At 39.1% G+C, this 3,982-nt stretch overlaps 1 long non-coding RNA gene across 3 annotated transcripts; it reads right to left on the bottom strand.

Annotated features, from left to right (window-relative positions):
- Positions 1 to 1,742: 1,742 nt before the first annotated feature.
- Positions 1,743 to 3,914, bottom strand: LOC107203987. 3 transcript variants are annotated; one of them, XR_004497279.1, is made up of 4 exons: positions 3,705 to 3,914; positions 3,268 to 3,338; positions 2,833 to 2,935; positions 1,743 to 1,787 (listed from the first exon to the last, which is right to left on the bottom strand). It is a non-coding gene; the product is annotated as an uncharacterized LOC107203987 (long non-coding RNA). The 3 variants fall into 3 exon arrangements; XR_001521436.2 differs by lacking the exon at positions 1,743 to 1,787 and adding an exon at positions 1,856 to 2,042 and having other exon boundaries at positions 3,705 to 3,913; XR_001521435.2 differs by lacking the exon at positions 1,743 to 1,787 and having other exon boundaries at positions 2,595 to 2,935; positions 3,705 to 3,912.
- Positions 3,915 to 3,982: the final 68 nt, after the last annotated feature.

The raw sequence follows: 3,982 nt of genomic DNA, 5'->3' as shown, positions 1-3,982 counted from the left end.
CTCAGAGAGCTCTGGTTTTACACTTTAAGGTAGGGTTCACAAGTTGATCCCACTTTTCAATGGCCTAAACTGCTGTCAATTCTCAGCAATGACCGATAACTGGTCAGAAGAAAAGACTCTAGGCAGTTCTCAGAAACTTCAACTTTCTTAAAGGTAAAGTAACTCCATGACAGTCATGATTTAACTTCATCTGGCAGCTAAACCCCCCATAGATGCTCACCCTTTTCCCCTCCACCCTACTCTACCTCCTACCACCCCTGTGGGAGGGGGAGACAGTCAGAACTGGTAAAAGCTGGAAAACTTGAGGGTTGACATAAAGACAGCTTAACAGGTAAAGCAAAAGCCATTCAGACAAGCAATGCAAATCAAGGAAATCATTCATCACTTCCCATGTGCTCAGACACCCCCAGGAAAGCTGGGCACTATCACTCATAGTGTGACTTGGGAAGACAAATATCATCATTCCAAACTTACTTTTTCTCCCCAGCTCTGTGTGCTGGACATGGTTCCATTTGATCTGGGGTCCCCCCTGGGTCAGTTGGGGTCAGCTGTCCTGGCTGTGTCCCCTCCCAGCTCCTGGGGCACCCCCAGCCTCCTCGCTGGTTTGTGGGAAGCAGGGAAGGACTTGACTCCCTCACCCTTGTTCAGCAATAACAAAACCATCCCTGAATTGTCAGCACTGTTTTCAGCACAATCCAAAACACAGCCCTGTACCTGCTCTTATGAGGAAAATTAATTCTGCCCCAGCTAAACCTGCCACAATTTGACTTTGTAGAAATTTGACCGGAATCAATTAGAGAGTTCTTATGTCTCTGCCCATTGCAAAAAAGTAACCTGGGATCTGTCCTGATCTGTTAAAGGGTATTTCAATGGAATTAATAAAATTTCCATTTACAGCCATGAATTGGGTCAAAGCCCTCTCAAATGAGTATCTCATTTTTGAAGTCAGTAGGAGTTAAGTGCTGCTTTTCACTGCCCTCAGAAATAATTTTCATGGAATAAATGTGTAGCCATAGTGGAGTATCTGATATGCACCACAGGACCTATGTAATCATTTAATTCTTGTGCAATCAAATGATCTTACTCAGAGGTTTTTCATTTATGTTCATTGCTGGACCAGAAACAAGAGTACACCTGACCTGACAAGTTCAACCTCTGAGTGGGAAATGTGGTTGGAAATTTCGCAGCACAAATTATCCTAAAAGCCATGCTCTTTTGCCTTCTCTACAAGTCCTAACGCTACAAATTACGAGCATCTTTCTCAAAGAGATGAAATACCTGTAGCAGATTTGGTACTTGCTACCCAGGAACTTGAAAAGGCTGTGTGTGATGTCTCTGTGATTTTTTGGCACTCAAGGCCCCTTCCCTGGGCAGAGGAGCCTTTACCCCTCTCAGGAAAGACTCGTGGCTGTCTCAGGGGAGTTCTCAGGGCAGATGCTGTGCTGATCCTGCTCAGCATTCCCACCTGCAGGAAATGAGCTTTGCTGGAGCTCTTAAAGCTCTGTGCTTCTCTACCTTTGAAAGCCAACACTGAGGAGCCACAGGGTAGATAAAGCATTCTAGGACAAGTGGCTTATCACAGCTATCATGAATAATGCATCTTGGCTGCACTGAGAATGTGTAATGACACTGCTTACATTTTAAAGATATGTTTTAAAAACAGTGTATTAATAAACATAAAAGGTATTTCTCACCTCAGTGATAAAGACTACACTGCGGCAATGCACCTTTGTGACATAAGCCATATTTCTGCAGTTAGATTTATTAGTGTGAAGAAAATTGCTCTTCTGAAAAACAAGTAATACAGACACATTATTACTGTTGCAGAAGGTGTTATTAATCCACACCCTGCCTCTCCAGTTGCACGGACTCTGTTTATTATCTGCAAAAGGAACATGACTGTTGCTTTCTCTAGCAAATCCTGGGAGCAGCTGCTTTATCATGAGACTTTTCCTGCTTCCTCTTCATTTTCACGGGGTACTTTAACACCTTGATGCAATTTTAGAAGGGGTTGAACAGTTGCTGATGTTACTGAACAGTTGCTATATGTAAATAGAGATGTATGTTAATAAAGATGTCAGTATTTTTTCTTCTAAACTTTCTTAATGGATTTAAAGAAAATAAAACCAAAATGAGAGTGTTATTGTGCATGGTACAGAGTTGGAGAGGAAGAATTAATGAGACATTTGTAAGAGCTGCCAAAGAAATAGTTTTGAAATCTCAAACAGAGGCTTAGTGCAATCAAGAAATATAAAAAATAAGTGGGGGCAGGAGCAATAACATGAGAAAATAATCCCATTTACCAGATGGTTAGGAGAAACCATTCTGGAGCAGCCTGTTGAACAGAGATAGTCCTAAAAAGGTCTGATAATCCATGTGTGTGGAACAGGAGATAGAAAAGCACCTCCTGCATTCCCACTGCAGTTCTCTGCAAGTGCAGTGGCAGATTCCTGTCCTGAATCCCCTTCTCTGCAGCTGAATTAATTACACTTCCCAGAATGTGCTCAGCATTAGTGAGGTCCTGTTTGGGTAGCCTTTGTTTAAAATGCAAAGACCAGTGGAATTTGATGAGGTTCTGACAAAATGCATATTCCTGAGCAACCAACAAAGTAGTCATGCTTTAATTGGGCGTTAATTTCAATCTTGTGCCTCCTGTAATTCAGCATGAGAAATGATTATTACTGTCATGTCCTTTCATGGTGAGGCAAATAACACTGCACATCTCTTCCACTTTTTTTTTCATTAGATCAACTTCTTTGGTCCACCTCTTTTGTATTATTTTTATTAGTAATGAGAAAGAAATAGTTTAGGGTTCGGTTCTTCTAAAGATACCTCTTGCTGCTCGTGGCCTTCTGTTTTCCAGTAGCATGTGAGTGGCTCTTGCATTCCCAGTTTTCCTTCATGATTCCCGCTCCAGACACCAAGTCTGCCAGAGCTTTAAATAAAATGATGGTTGAGGTTGAGCACAGGCTGGTGGGGTACAGCTGGTCACATTTATTTACTGCAGCTGGGGGAGAATATTTCTCCACAGCTAAATTTTGCTAAGTATGAAACAGACAGGATCAAAGTATTCCCAAACAAGATCCTAATGGATTTCTTTGAAGTGAAACTATCTGAATTATTTATTTTTAGTCTTATGCAGCATAATTGTCTTAGAGAAGCAACAAATGTATGCAGTTGTAATTAAACTTAGTAATTAAACTAAGGTAACATTTTAATAAATAGTTTCTCTATTACTATGACACAGTGATTAAATAGGGTACAAACCTTATTACGACTTGTTTTTGCTCAATAACAATGCATGTCTGTAATTGACTCTTCTTTGATCCAGCATTTCTCTAAATTACAAAGAAAAAAACTATCAGATAAAAATGAGATAGCACAGAATGTATATTTCATAATCCCTTTTGAAATGCAAATGTTAAAAAACATTTCTTTCACGTTCTCAAGTTATATTTGATATTTGTGATTATTGCCCATCGTTGCCTTCAGTTACAAGTCCACTTTTTAAGGATAACCTCTGTGTTCTTCATACCATAATTGATAAATCTAATTCTTTCATTAAGATGAAATGAAGCCTTCCCTAGTAACAGTAACAGTGCCACATGATGTCTGTTAAAATTATAACAGTCAAAACAGTCAAGAGCACTATATTTTCCCCTCAAAGACACACAAAACAAATTTGTAGCAAAAACAAATGTTACCTTTTCCCTTCCCCAAAATGTTTCATTTGTTGCATGGACCTGAGGTAAGAGTAAATTAAAATAGTGTACAATAAAGTCAGTAAGCTGTTTAAATAGTGATAATTTTGTGTTTAGTTCAGAACATTTTTAAGAAATTTTGCTAACTTAATTTTGATATGTGTCGTGGTTTTAAACCAGTAACTAAAGAAATTACTTATTTCTTGTTGTGAGATATGGATTAAAACAAGAGCAAAACAGGCTTAAAACTTAAAAGGAATAAAGACAGTTTATTAACAAAC

Source organism: Parus major, chromosome 4A, assembly GCF_001522545.3.
Source record: "Parus major isolate Abel chromosome 4A, Parus_major1.1, whole genome shotgun sequence".
Lineage (NCBI taxonomy): Eukaryota > Metazoa > Chordata > Aves > Passeriformes > Paridae > Parus > Parus major.
This window is presented reverse-complemented; position numbering and strand designations above follow the sequence as displayed.